This window comes from Balaenoptera borealis (assembly GCF_965194805.1).
Source record: "Balaenoptera borealis genome assembly, contig: HAP1_SCAFFOLD_2265, whole genome shotgun sequence".
In the NCBI taxonomy this organism is placed as follows: Eukaryota; Metazoa; Chordata; class Mammalia; order Artiodactyla; family Balaenopteridae; genus Balaenoptera; species Balaenoptera borealis.
Genome location: NW_028122025.1, coordinates 1 through 16,195, shown reverse-complemented (window position 1 = coordinate 16,195; position 16,195 = coordinate 1). Strand labels below are relative to the sequence as shown.

At 45.9% G+C, this 16,195-nt stretch overlaps 1 long non-coding RNA gene across 4 annotated transcripts in view; it reads left to right on the top strand.

Annotated features, from left to right (window-relative positions):
• Positions 1–14,177, top strand: part of LOC309622362 — a 28,039-nt gene extending 13,862 nt beyond the window's left edge. For 3 of the 4 annotated variants that reach the window (XR_014240757.1, XR_014240758.1, XR_014240759.1), the window contains one exon: positions 4,169–5,252. This is a non-coding gene — a long non-coding RNA (uncharacterized lncRNA). Of the gene's footprint in view, positions 1–4,168; positions 5,253–14,038 lie in introns of those variants that run through there. The other variant, XR_014240756.1, reaches the window with a different exon arrangement.
• Positions 14,178–16,195: the final 2,018 nt, after the last annotated feature.

Sequence of the window (16,195 nt, the reverse complement as noted above, 5' to 3'; positions counted from 1 at the left end):
ACGCGATTATCGGGACAATGGAGCATTGTGAATAGAAAGGCCATGGAGCATTGAGATAAGAGAGTTCATGGAGCAGTGTGATGAAAGTGGTCATGGATCACTGTGATGACAAGTGTCCTGGAACCTAGTGATGACACGGTTCATACAGCCTTGAGATGACAAGGGCCAAGGCGAATTGTGATGACACTTGTCATGGGGCACTGTGATGACATTGGTCATCTTGCATTTTGATGACAGTGATCATGTAGAATTTTGATTAAAGGTATCATGGAGCACTGTGATGACAAAGGCCAAGGAACCTTTTGATGACAAGTGTCATTGAGCAATGGGATGACACGGGAATGGAGTATTATGATGACAAGTGTTCTGGAGCATTGTGATGACAAGGGCATGGAGCATTGTGATTAAAGGTGACAAGGAGCATTGTGATGACAACGGCATGGAGCATTGTGATGACACGGGCATGGAGCATTGTAATGATAGGCTATCTGGAACATTGTGATGAAAAAGGGACGGAGCATTTTGATGAGAGCGTCCAAGGAGCATTGTGCTGACAATGGCATGGAGCATTGTGATGAAAAGGGTACTGGAGCACTGTGAGGAAAGGAGTCATGGATCATTGTGATGACAGGGGTCATGGAGCTTTGTGATGACAAGGGTCATGGAGCATTGTGATGACACGGTCAAGGAACATTGCGATGACAAGAATTCTGGAGCATTGTGATGAAAGGGCATGGAGCATTGTGATTAAAGGTGACAAGGAGCATTGTGATGATATGGGCAGAGAATTTTGTGATGACAGGGGTCATGGAGCTTTTTGGTAAGAGAGGCCTTGGAGATTTGTGACGGCAGGCGTCATGGGGCATTGTGATGACAGCGGTCTTGGAGCATTGGGTTGAAAGGGGTCATGGAGCACTGTGATGACAGGGGCCATGGAGCATTGTGAATACAAAGGCTATGGAGCAGTGAGATGATATGTTTCATGGAGCATTGTGATGAAAGGGATCATGGATCATTGTGATGACAAGTGTCCTGGAACCTTGTGATGACATGGTTCATGGAGCATTGTGATGACAGTGGTCATCTAGAATTGTGATGAAAGGTATCATGGAGCACTGTGATGTCAGGGGCCATGGAACATTGTGATGACAAAGGCTATGGAGCATTGTGATGACAAGTGTCATGGGGCATTTTGATGACATTGGCATGGAACATTATGCTGACAGTGTTCTGCAGCATTTTGATGACAAGGGCATGGAGATTTGTGATGAGAGGGGCCATGGAACATTGTGATGACAAAGGCCATGGAGCCTTGTGATGACAAGTGTCATGGGGCATTTTGATGATATTGGCATGGAGCATTATGATGAAAAGAGTTCTGGAGCGTTTTGATGACAAGGGCATGGAGATTTGTGATGAGAAGGGCCATGGAACATTGTGATGACAAAGGCCATGGAGTATTGTGATGCCAAGTGTCATGGGGCATTTTGATGACATTGGCATTACCATTATGATGAAAAGTGTCCTGGAGCATTTTGATGACAAGGGCATGGAGCATTGTGATGACAGGGTCCATGGAACATTTTGATGACAAAGGCCATGGAGCATTGTGATGCCATGGTCATGGAACATTGTGATAACAAGAATCCTGGAGCATCGTGAGGAAAAAGGCATGGAGTATTGTGATTATAGGGGACATGGAGCATTGTGATGAAAGTGGTCATGGATCACTGTGATGACAAGTGTCCTGGAACCTAGTGATGACACGGTTCATACAGCCTTGAGATGACAAGGGCCAAGGCGTATTGTGATGACACGTGTCATGGGGCATTGTGATGACATTGGTCATCTTGCATTGTGATGACAGTGGTAATGTAGAATTTTGATTAAAGGTAACATGGAGCACTGTGATGACAAAGGGCAAGGAACATTTTGATGACAAGTGTCATTGACCAATGGAATGACACGGGAATGGAGTATTATGATGACAAGGGTTCTGGAGCATTGTGATGACAACGGCATGGAGCATTGTGATGACACCGGCATGGAGCATTGTAATGATAAGCTATCTGGAGCATTGTGATGAAAAGGGGATGGAGCATTTTGATGACAGGGTCCAAGGAGCATTGTGCTGACAATGGCATGGAGCATTGTGATGAAAAGGGTACTGGAGCACTGTGAGGAAAGGAGTCATGGATCATTGTGATGACAGGGGTCATGGAGCTTTGTGATGACAAGGGTCATGGAGCATTGTGATGACAGGGTCAAGGAACATTGCGATGACAAGTATTCTGGAGCACTGTGATGAAAGGGCATGGAGCACTGTGATTAAAGGTGACAAGGCCATTGTGATGATATGGGCAGAGAACTTTGTGATGACAGGGGTCATGGAGATTTTTGGTAAGAGAGGCCTTGGAGATTTGTGATGGCAGGCGTCATGGGGCATTGTGATGACATGGGCCATGGAGCATTGTGAAGACAAGATTCATGGAGCATTGTGATGACACGGGCATGAAGCATGGTGATGACAACAGACCTGGAGCATTGTGATGACAAGGGCATGGAGCACTGTGATTCCAGGAGACCTGGAGCATTGTGATGACATTGGCAGGGATCATTGTGATTCCAGGGATCATGGAGCATTGTGATGAAAAGTGTCATCCCATATTGTGCTGACACAGATCATGGAGCATTTTGATGAGAGTGGCCTTGGAGCACAGTGATGAGAGACGTCATGGGGCATTATGGTGACAGTGGTAAAGGAGCATTGTGATGAAAGTGTTCATGGAGCAACGCGATTATCGGGACAATGGAGCATTGTGAATAGAAAGGCCATGGAGCATTGAGATAAGAGAGTTCATGGAGCAGTGTGATGAAAGTGGTCATGGATCACTGTGATGACAAGTGTCCTGGAACCTAGTGATGACACGGTTCATACAGCCTTGAGATGACAAGGGCCAAGGCGAATTGTGATGACACTTGTCATGGGGCACTGTGATGACATTGGTCATCTTGCATTTTGATGACAGTGGTCATGTAGAATTTTGATTAAAGGTATCATGGAGCACTGTGATGACAAAGGCCAAGGAACCTTTTGATGACAAGTGTCATTGAGCAATGGGATGACACGGGAATGGAGTATTATGATGACAAGTGTTCTGGAGCATTGTGATGACAAGGGCATGGAGCATTGTGATTAAAGGTGACAAGGAGCATTGTGATGACAACGGCATGGAGCATTGTGATGACACGGGCATGGAGCTTTGTAATGATAGGCTATCTGGAACATTGTGATGAAAAAGGGACGGAGAATTTTGATGAGAGCGTCCAAGGAGCATTGTGCTGACAATGGCATGGAGCATTGTGATGAAAAGGGTACTGGAGCACTGTGAGGAAAGGAGTCATGGATCATTGTGATGACAGGGGTCATGGAGCTTTGTGATGACAAGGGTCATGGAGCATTGTGATGACACGGTCAAGGAACATTGCGATGACAAGAATTCTGGAGCATTGTGATGAAAGGGCATGGAGCATTGTGATTAAAGGTGACAAGGAGCATTGTGATGATATGGGCAGAGAATTTTGTGATGACAGGGGTCATGGAGCTTTTTGGTAAGAGAGGCCTTGGAGATTTGTGACGGCAGGCGTCATGGGGCATTGTGATGACAGCGGTCTTGGAGCATTGGGTTGAAAGGGGTCATGGAGCACTGTGATGACAGGGGCCATGGAGCATTGTGAATACAAAGGCTATGGAGCAGTGAGATGATATGTTTCATGGAGCATTGTGATGAAAGTGATCATGGATCATTGTGATGACAAGTGTCCTGGAACCTTGTGATGACACGGTTCATGGAGCATTGTGATGACAAGGACCAAGGCGAATTGTGATGACATCTGTCATGGGGCATTGTGATGACAGTGGTCATCTAGAATTGTGATGAAAGGTATCATGGAGCACTGTGATGACAGGGGCCATGGAACATTGTGATGACAAGTGTCATGGGGCATTTTGATGACATTGGCTTGGAGCATTATGATGACAAGTGATCTGGAGCATTTTGATGACAAGGGCATGGAGCATTATGATGACAAGAGATCTGGAGCATTTTGATGACAAGGGCATGGAGCTTTGTGATGAGAGGGGCCATGGAACATTGTGATGACAAAGGCCATGGAGCATTGTGATGACAAGTGTCATGGGGCATTTTGATGACATTGGCATGGCGCATTATGATGACAAGAGTTCTGGAGCATTTTGATGACAAGGGCATGGAGCATTGTGATGAAAGGGCCATGGAGCATTGAGATGACAGGCGTCATGAAGCATGGTAATGACACTGGTCATGGAGCATTGTGATGAAAGAGATCATGGAGCAATATGATAACAGGGGCCTTGGATCATTGTGATGACAGGTGTATTGGAGCATTGTGATGAAAGTAGTCATGGATCATTGTGATGACATATGTCCTGGAACCTAGTGATGACACGGTTCATCGAGTATTGTGATGACAAGGGTCATAGCGAATTGTGACGACAGGTGTCATGGGGCATTGTGATGACATTGATCATCTAGGAATTGTGATGAAAGGTGTCATGGAGCACTGTGATGACTGGGGGCATGAAGCATTGTTATGAAAATTGTCCTGGATTATTGTGATGACAGCAGTCATGGAGAATTGTGATGACAGCTATTATGCAGCATTGTGTTGACAAGGGTATGGACTATTGTGATGACAATGGTCATGGAGCAATGTGATGAAAGTTTTCATGGAGCATCGTGATGAAAAGTGCCTGGGAGCATTGTGACGATAAAGGCCATGGAGTATTGTGATGACAAGTGTCATGGAGCATTGTAATGAAAGGTTTCATTGTGCACTGTGATGACAAGGGGGATGGAGTATTGTGATGAAACTGGTCCTGGAGCATTGTGATAACAAAAGCCATGGAGCTATGTGATGACAGGCATCATGGAGCATTGTGAAGAAAGGGGCCATGGGGAACTGTAATGACAATAGAGACATGTGATGAAAATGGTCAGCGAGCATAGTGATTAAAGTGGTCATTGAGAATTGTGAGGATAAGCGACAGAGAGCATTGTGATGATAAAGGTCATGGAGAACATTGATGACCAGGGTATTGAAGCATTGTGATGACACGGTCATGGAACATTGTGATGACAAGAATTCTGGAGCATTGTGATGACAAGGGCCATGGAGCATAGTGATGCCACGGTCATGGAACATTGTGATGACAAGAATTCTGGAGAATTGTGAGGAAACAGGCATGGAGCATTGTGATTATAGCGGACATGGAGCATTGTGATGACATGGGCAGGGAACACTGTGATGACAGGTGTTATGGAGCAATGTGATGACAAGTGTCGTGGAGCATTGTGATGAGAGGGGCCTTGGAGAATTGTGATGACAGGGGTCATGGTGCATTGTGATGACATGGGACATGGAGCATTGTGAAGACAAGATTCATGCAGCATTGTGATGACACGGGCATGAAGCATGGTGATGACAACAGACCTGGAGCATTGTGATGACAAGGGCATGGAGCATTGTGATTCCAGGAGACCTGGAGCATTGTGATGACATTGGCAGGGATCATTGTGATTCCAGGGATCATGGAGCATTGTGATGAAAAGTGTCATCCCATATTGTGCTGACACAGATCATGGAGCATTTTGATGAGAGTGGCCTTGGAGCACAGTGATGAGAGACGTCATGGGGCATTATGGTGACAGTGGTAAAGGAGCATTGTGATGAAAGTGTTCATGGAGCAACGCGATTATCGGGACAATGGAGCATTGTGAATAGAAAGGCCATGGAGCATTGAGATAAGAGAGTTCATGGAGCAGTGTGATGAAAGTGGTCATGGATCACTGTGATGACAAGTGTCCTGGAACCTAGTGATGACACGGTTCATACAGCCTTGAGATGACAAGGGCCAAGGCGAATTGTGATGACACTTGTCATGGGGCACTGTGATGACATTGGTCATCTTGCATTTTGATGACAGTGATCATGTAGAATTTTGATTAAAGGTATCATGGAGCACTGTGATGACAAAGGCCAAGGAACCTTTTGATGACAAGTGTCATTGAGCAATGGGATGACACGGGAATGGAGTATTATGATGACAAGTGTTCTGGAGCATTGTGATGACAAGGGCAAGGAGCATTGTGATTAAAGGTGACAAGGAGCATTGTGATGACAACGGCATGGAGCATTGTGATGACACGGGCATGGAGCATTGTAATGATAGGCTATCTGGAACATTGTGATGAAAAAGGGACGGAGCATTTTGATGAGAGCGTCCAAGGAGCATTGTGCTGACAATGGCATGGAGAATTGTGATGAAAAGGGTACTGGAGCACTGTGAGGAAAGGAGTCATGGATCATTGTGATGACAGGGGTCATGGAGCTTTGTGATGACAAGGGTCATGGAGCATTGTGATGACACGGTCAAGGAACATTGCGATGACAAGAATTCTGGAGCATTGTGATGAAAGGGCATGGAGCATTGTGATTAAAGGTGACAAGGAGCATTGTGATGATATGGGCAGAGAATTTTGTGATGACAGGGGTCATGGAGCTTTTTGGTAAGAGAGGCCTTGGAGATTTGTGACGGCAGGCGTCATGGGGCATTGTGATTACAGCGGTCTTGGAGCATTGGGTTGAAAGGGGTCATGGAGCACTGTGATTACAGGGGCCATGGAGCATTGTGAATACAAAGGCTATGGAGCAGTGAGATGATATGTTTCATGGAGCATTGTGATGAAAGTGATCATGGATCATTGTGATGACAAGTGTCCTGGAACCTTGTGATGACACGGTTCATGGAGCATTGTGATGACAAGGACCAAGGCGAATTGTGATGACATCTGTCATGGGGCATTGTGATGACAGTGGTCATCTAGAATTGTGATGAAAGGTATCATGGAGCACTGTGATGTCAGGGGCCATGGAACATTGTGATGACAAAGGCCACTGAGCATTGTGATGACAAGTGTCATGGGGCATTTTGATGACATTGGCATGGAACATTATGCTGACAATGTTCTGCAGCATTTTGATGACAAGGGCATGGAGATTTGTGATGAGAGGGGCCATGGAACATTGTGATGACAAAGGCCATGGAGCCTTGTGATGACAAGTGTCATGGGGAATTTTGATGACATTGGCATGGAGCATTATGATGACAAGAGTTCTGGAGCATTTTGATGACAAGGGCATGGAGCTTTGTGATGAGAGGGCCCATGGAACATTGTGATGACAAAGGCCATGGAGCATTGTGATGCCACGGTCATGGAACTTTGTGATGACAAGAATTCTGGAGCATCGTGAGGAAAAAGACATGGAGCATTGTGATTAAAGGGGACATGGAGCATTGTGATGACAAGGGCCATGGAGCATTGTGATGCCACGGTCATGGAATATTGTGATAACAAGAATCCTGGAGCATCGTGAGGAAAAAGGCATGGAGTATTGTGATTATAGGGGACATGGAGCATTGTGATGACATGGGCAGGGAACAATGTGATGACAGGTGTTATGGAGCAATGTGATGACAAGTGTCATGGAGCATTGTGATGAGAGGGGCCTTGGAGTATTGTGATGACAGGGGTCATGGAGCATTGGGATAACATGGGCCATGGAGCATTGTGAAGAGAAGATTCGTGGAGCATTGTGATGACACGGGCATGAAGCATGGTGATGAAAACAGACCTGGAGCATTGTGATGACAAGGGCATGGAGCATTGTGATTACAGGAGACATGGAGCATTGTGATGACATTGGCAGGGATCATTGTGATTCCAGGGATCATGGAGCATTGTGATGACAAGTGTCATGCAATATTGTGCTGACACAGATCATGGAGCATTTTGATGAGAGTGGCCTTGGAGCACAGTGATGAGAGATGTCATGGGGCATTATGGTGACAGTGGTAAAGGAGCATTGTGACGAAAATGTTCATGGAGCAACGCGATTATCGGGACAATGGAGCATTGTGAATACAAAGGCCATGGAGCATTGAGATAACAGAGTTCATGGAGCATTGTGATGAAAGTGGTCATGGATCACTGTGATGACAAGTGTCCTGGAACCTAGTGATGACACGGTTCATACAGCCTTGAGATGACAAGGGCCAAGGCGAATTGTGATCACACGTGTCATGGGGCATAGTGATGACATTGGTCATCTTGCATTGTGATGACAGTGGTCATGTAGAATTTTGATGAAAGGTATCATGGAGCACTGTGATGACAAAGGCCAAGGAACATTTTGATGACAAGTGTCATTGAGCAATGGGATGACACGGGAATGGAGTATTATGATGACAAGTGTTCTGGAGCATTGTGATGACAAGGGCAGGGGGCATTGTGATGACAGAGGCCATGGAGCATTGCGATGACAACGGCATGGAGCATTGTGATGACACGGGCATGGAGCATTGTAATGATAGGCTATCTGGAGCATTGTGATGAAAAGGGGATGGAGCATTTTGATGAGAGGGTCCAAGGAGCATTGTGCTGACAATGGCATGGAGCATTGTGATGAAAAGGGTACTGGAGCACTGTGAGGAAAGGAGTCATGGATCATTGTGATGACAGGGGTCATGGAGCTTTGTGATGACAAGGGTTATGGAGCATTGTGATGACACGGTCAAGGAACATTGCGATGACAAGAATTCTGGAGCATTGTGATGAAAGGGCATGGAGCATTGTGATTAAAGGTGACAAGGCCATTGTGATGATATGGGCAGAGAACTTTGTGATGACAGGGGTCATGGAGCTTTTTGGTAAGAGAGGCCTTGGAGATTTCTGATTGCAGGCGTCATGGGGCATTGTGATGACAGTGGTCTTGGAGCATTGTGATGAAAAGGGTCATGGAGCACTGTGATTACAGGGGCCATGGAGCATTGTGAATACAAAGGCTATGGAGCAGTGAGATGACAGGGTTCATGGAGCATTGTGATGAAAGTGATCATGGATCATTGTGATGACAAGTGTCCTGGACCACAGTGATGACACGGGTCAGGGAGCATTGTGATGGCAAGGGCCATGGCGAATTGTGATGACACGTGTCATGGGGCATTTTGATGACATTGGCATGGAACATTATGCTGACAATGTTCTGCAGCATTTTGATGACAAGGGCATGGAGCTTTGTGATGAGAGGGCCCATGGAACATTGTGATGACAAAGGCCATGGAGCATTGTGATGCCACGGTTATGGAACTTTGTGATGACAAGAATTCTGGAGCATCGTGAGGAAAAAGACATGGAGCATTGTGATTAAAGGGGACATGGAGCATTGTGATGACAAGGGCCACGGATCATTGTGATGCCACGGTCATGGAACATTGGGATGACAAGAATTCTGGAACATTGTGAGGAAACAGGCATGGAGCATTGTGATTAAAGGGGACATGGAGCATTGTGATGACATGGGCAGGGAACACTGTGATGACAGGCGTTATGGAGCAATGTGATGACAAGTGTCGTGGAGCATTGTGATGAGAGGGGCCTTGGAGAATTGTGATGACAGGGGTCATGGAGCATTGTGATGACATGGGCCATGGAGCATTGTGAAGACAATATTCATGGAGCATTGTGATGACACGGGCATGGAGCATTGTAATGATAGGCTATCTGGAGCATTGTGATAAAAAGGGGATGGAGCATTTTGATAAAATGGTCCAAGTAGCATTGTGCTGACAATGGCATGGAGCATTGTGATGAAAAGGGTACTGGAGCAATGTGAGGAAAGGAGTCATGGATCATTGTGGTGACAGGGGTCATGGAGCTTTGTGATGACAAGGGTCATGGAGCTTTTTGGTAAGAGAGGCCTTGGAGATTTGTGATGGCAGGCGTCATGGGGCACTGTGATGAGAGCGGTCTTGGAGCATTGTGATGAAAGGGGTCATGGAGCACTGTGATTACAGGGGCCATGGAGCATTGTGAATACAAAGGCTATGGAGCATTGAGATGACATGGTTCATGGAGCATTGTGATGAAAGTGATCATGGATCATTGTGATGACAAGTGTCCTGGAACCTTGTGATGACACGGTTCAAGGAGCACTGTGATGACAAGGACCATGGCGAATTGTGATGACATATGTCCTGGGACATTGTGATGACAGTGGTCATCTACAATTGTGATGAAAGGTATCATGGAGCACTGTGATGACAGGGGCCATGGAACATTGTGATGACAAAGGCCATGGAGCATTTTGATGACAAGTGTCATGGGGCATTTTGATGACATTGGCATGGAGCATTATGATGAAAAGAGTTCTGGAGCGTTTTGATGACAAGGTCATGGAGATTTGTGATGAGAAGGGCCATGGAACATTGTGATGACAAAGGCCATGGAGCAATTTGATGCCAGGTGTCATGGGGCATTTTGATGACATTGGCATTACCATTATGATGAAAAGTGTCCTGAGGCATTTTGATGACAAGGGCATGGAGCATTGTGATGAAAGGTTTCATTTTGCACTGTGATGACAAGGGGGATGGAGTATTGTGATGAAACTGGTCCTGGAGCATTGTGATAACAAAAGCCATGGAGCTTTGTGATGACAGGCATCATGGAGCATTGTGAAGAAAGGGGCCATGGGGAATTGTAATGACAATAGAGAAATGTGATGAAAATGGTCAGCGAGCATAGTGATTAAAGTGGTCATTGAGAATTGTGATGAAAAGCGACAGAGAGCATTGTGATGACAAAGGTCATGGAGAACAGTGATGACCAGGGTCATGTAGCATTGTGATGTCACGGTCATGGAACATTGTGATGACAAGAATTCTGGAACATTGTGATGACAAGGGCCATGGAACAGTGTGAGGACAAGAATTCTGGAGCATTGTGAGGAAACAGGCATGGAGCATTGTGATTATAGGGGACATGGAGCATTGTGATGACATGGGCAGGGAACACTGTGATGACAGGTGTTATGGAGCAATGTGATGACAAATGTCGTGGATCATTGTGATGAGAGGGGCCTTGGAGAATTGTGATGACAGGGGTCATGGAGCATTGTGATGACATGGGCCATGGAGCATTGTGAAGAGAAGATTCATGGAGCATTGTGATGACACGGGCATGAAGCATGGTGATGACAACAGACCTGGAGCATTGTGATGACAAGGGCATGGAGCATTGTGATTCCAGGAGACCTGGAGCATTGTGATGACATTGGCTGGGATCATTGTGATTCCAGGGATCATGGAGCATTGTGATGAAAAGTGTCATCCCATATTGTGCTGACACAGATCATGGAGCATTTTGATGAGAGTGGCCTTGGAGCACAGTGATGAGAGACGTCATGGGGCATTATGGTGACAGTGGTAAAGGAGCATTGTGATGAAAGTGTTCATGGAGCAACGCGATTATCGGGACAATGGAGCATTGTGAATAGAAAGGCCATGGAGCATTGAGATAACAGAGTTCATGGAGCAGTGTGATGAAAGTGGTCATGGATCACTGTGATGACAAGTGTCCTGGAACCTAGTGATGACACGGTTCATACAGCCTTGAGATGACAAGGGCCAAGGCGAATTGTGATGACACTTGTCATGGGGCATTGTGATGACATTGGTCATCTTGCATTTTGATGACAGTGGTCATGTAGAATTTTGATTAAAGGTATCATGGAGCACTGTGATGACAAAGGCCAAGGAACCTTTTGATGACAAGTGTCATTGAGCAATGGGATGACACGGGAATGGAGTATTATGATGACAAGTGTTCTGGAGCATTGTGATGACAAGGGCATGGAGCATTGTGATTAAAGGTGACAAGGAGCATTGTGATGACAACGGCATGGAGCATTGTGATGATAGGCTATCTGGAACATTGTGATGAAAAAGGGACGGAGCATTTTGATGAGAGCGTCCAAGGAGCATTGTGCTGACAATGACATGGAGCATTGTGATGAAAAGGGTACTGGAGCACTGTGAGGAAAGGAGTCATGGATCATTGTGATGACAGGGGTCATGGAGCTTTGTGATGACAAGGGTCATGGAGCATTGTGATGACACGGTCAAGGAACATTGCGATGACAAGAATTCTGGAGCATTGTGATGAAAGGGCATGGAGCATTGTGATTAAAGGTGACAAGGAGCATTGTGATGATATGGGCAGAGAATTTTTTGATGACAGGGGTCATGGAGCTTTTTGGTAAGAGAGGCCTTGGAGATTTGTGACGGCAGGCGTCATGGGGCATTGTGATGACAGCGGTCTTGGAGCATTGGGTTGAAAGGGGTCATGGAGCACTATGATTACAGGGGCCATGGAGCATTGTGAATACAAAGGCTATGGAGCAGTGAGATGATATGTTTCATGGAGCATTGTGATGAAAGTGATCATGGATCATTGTGATGACAAGTGTCCTGGAACCTTGTGATGGCACGGTTCATGGAGCATTGTGATGACAAGGACCAAGGCGAATTGTGATGACATCTGTCATGGGGCATTGTGATGACAGTGGTCATCTAGAATTGTGATGAAAGGTATCATGGAGCACTGTGATGTCAGGGGCCATGGAACATTGTGATGACAAAGGCCATTGAGCATTGTGATGACAAGTGTCATGGGGCATTTTGATGACATTGGCATGGAACATTATGCTGACGATGTTCTGCAGCATTTTGATGACAAGGGCATGGAGATTTGTGATGAGAGGGGCCATGGAACATTGTGATGACAAAGACCATGGAGCCTTGTGATGACAAGTGTCATGGGGAATTTTGATGACATTGGCATGGAGCATTATGATGACAAGAGTTCTGGAGCATTTTGATGACAAGGGCATGTAGCTTTGTGATGAGAGGGCCCATGGAACATTGTGATGACAAAGGCCATGGAGCATTGTGATGCCACGGTCATGGAACTTTGTGATGACAAGAATTCTGGAGCATCGTGAGGAAAAAGACATGGAGCATTGTGATTAAAGGGGACATGGAGCATTGTGATGACTAGGGCAATGGGGCATTGTGATGCCACGGTCATGGAACATTGGGATGACAAGAATTCTGGAACATTGTGAGGAAACAGGCATGGAGCATTGTGATTAAAGGGGACATGGAGCATTGTGATGACATGGGCAGGGAACACTGTGATGACAGGCGTTATGGAGCAATGTGATGACAAGTGTCGTGGAGCATTGTGATGAGAGGGGCCTTGGAGAATTGTGATGACAGGGGTCATGGAGCATTGTGATGACATGGGCCATGGAGCATTGTGAAGACAATATTCATGGAGCATTGTGATGACACAGGCATGGAGCATTGTAATGATAGGCTATCTGGAGCATTGTGAAAAAAAGGGGATGGAGCATTTTGATAAAATGGTCCAAGTAGCATTGTGCTGACAATGGCATGGAGCATTGTGATGAAAAGGGTACTGGAGCACTGTGAGGAAAGGAGTCATGGATCATTGTGGTAACAGGGGTCATGGAGCTTTGTGATGACAAGGGTCATGGAGCATTGTGATGACACGGTCAAGGAACATTGCGATGACAAATATTCTGGAGCACTGTGATGAAAGGGCATAGAGCATTGTGATTAAAGGTGACAAGGCCATTGTGATGATATGGGCAGAGAACTTTGTGATGACAGGGGTCGTGGAGATTTTTGGTAAGAGAGGCCTTGGAGATTTGTGATGGCAGGCGTCATGGGGCATTGTGATGACAGCGATCTTGGAGCATTGTGATGAAAGGGGTCATGGAGCACTGTTATTAAAAGGGCCATGGAGCATTGTGAATACAAATGCTATGGAGCATTGAGATGACAGGGTTGATGGAGCATTGTGATGAAAGTGATCATGGATCATTGTGATGACAAGTGTCCTGGAACCTTGTGATGACACGGTTCATGGAGCATTGTGATGACAAGGACCAAGGCGAATTGTGATGACATCTGTCATGGGGCATTGTGATGACAGTGGTCATTTGGAATTGTGATGAAAGGTATCATGGAGCACTGTGATGACAGGGGCCATGGAACATTGTGATGACAAAGGCCATGGAGCATTGTGATGACAAGTGTCATGGGGCATTTTGATGACATTGGCATGGAGCATTATGATGACAAGAGATCTGGAGCATTTTGATGACAAGGGCATGGAGCATTATGATGACAAGAGATCTGGAGCATTTTGATGACAAGGGCATGGAGCTTTGTGATGAGAGGGGCCATGGAACATTGTGATGACAAAGGCCATGGAGCATTGTGATGACAAGTGTCATGGGGCATTTTGATGACATTGGCATGGCGCATTATGATGACAAGAGTTCTGGAGCGTTTTGATGACAAGGGCATGGAGCATTGTGATGAAAGGGGCCATGGAGCATTGAGATGACAGGCGTCATGAAGCATGGTAATGACACTGGTCATGGAGCATTGTGATGAAAGAGATCATGGAGCAATATGATAACAGGGGCCTTGGATCATTGTGATGACAGGTGTATTGGAGCATTGTGATGAAAGTAGTCATGGATCATTGTGATGACATGTGTCCTGGAACCTAGTGATGACACGGTTCATCGAGTATTGTGATGACAAGGGTCATAGCGAATTGTGACGACAGGTGTCATGGGGCATTGTGATGACATTGATCATCTAGGAATTGTGATGAAAGGTATCATGGAGCACTGTGATGACTGGGGGCATGAAGCATTGTTATGAAAATTGTCCTGGATTATTGTGATGACAGCAGTCATGGAGAATTGTGATGACAGCTATTATGCAGCATTGTGTTGACAAGGGTATGGACTATTGTGATGACAATGGTCATGGAGCAATGTGACGAAAGTTTTCATGGAGCATCGTGATGAAAAGTGCCTGGGAGCATTGTGACGATAAAGGCCATGGAGTATTGTGATGACAAGTGTCATGGAGCATTGTAATGAAAGGTTTCATTGTGCACTGTGATGACAAGGGGGATGGAGTATTGTGATGAAACTGGTCCTGGAGCATTGTGATAACAAAAGCCATGGAGCTATGTGATGACAGGCATCATGGAGCATTGTGAAGAAAGGGGCCATGGGGAACTGTAATGACAATAGAGACATGTGATGAAAATGGTCAGCGAGCATAGTGATTAAAGTGGTCATTGAGAATTGTGATGAAATACGACAGAGAGCATTGTGATGACAAAGGTCATGGAGAACATTGATGACCAGGGTATTGAAGCATTGTGATGACACGGTCATGGAACATTGTGATGACAAGAATTCTGGAGCATTGTGATGACAAGGGCCATGGAGCATAGTGATGCCACGGTCATGGAACATTCTGATGACAAGAATTCTGGAGAATTGTGAGGAAACAGGCATGGAGCATTGTGATTATAGCGGACATGGAGCATTGTGATGACATGGGCAGGGAACACTGTGATGACAGGTGTTATGGAGCAATGTGATGACAAGTGTCGTGGAGCATTGTGATGAGAGGGGCCTTGGAGAATTGTGATGACAGGGGTCATGGTGCATTGTGATGACATGGGACATGGAGCATTGTGAAGACAAGATTCATGGAGCATTGTGATGACACGGGCATGAAGCATGGTGATGACAACAGACCTGGAGCATTGTGATGACAAGGGCATGGAGCATTGTGATGAAAAGGGTACTGGATCACTGTGAGGAAAGGAGTCATGGATCATTGTGATGACAGGGGTCATGGAGCTTTGTGATGACAAGGGTTATGGAGCATTGTGATGACACGGTCAAGGAACATTGCGATGACAAGAATTCTGGAGCATTGTGATGAAAGGGCATGGAGCATTGTGATTAAAGGTGACAAGGAGCATTGTGATGATATGGGCAGAGAACTTTGTGATGACAGGGGTCATGGAGCTTTTTGGTAAGAGAGGCCTTGGAGATTTCTGATTGCAGGCGTCATGGGGCATTGTGATGACAGTGGTCTTGGAGCATACTGATGAAAAGGGTCATGGAGCACTGTGATTACAGGGGCCATGGAGCATTGTGAATACAAAGGCTATGGAGCAGTGAGATGACAGGGTTCATGGAGCATTGTGATGAAAGGGATCATGGATCATTGTGATGACAAGTGTCCTGGAACATTGTGATGACATGGTTCATGGAGCACTGTGATGACAAGGACCATGGCGAATTGTGATGACATCTGTCCTGGGGCATTGTGATGACAGTGGTC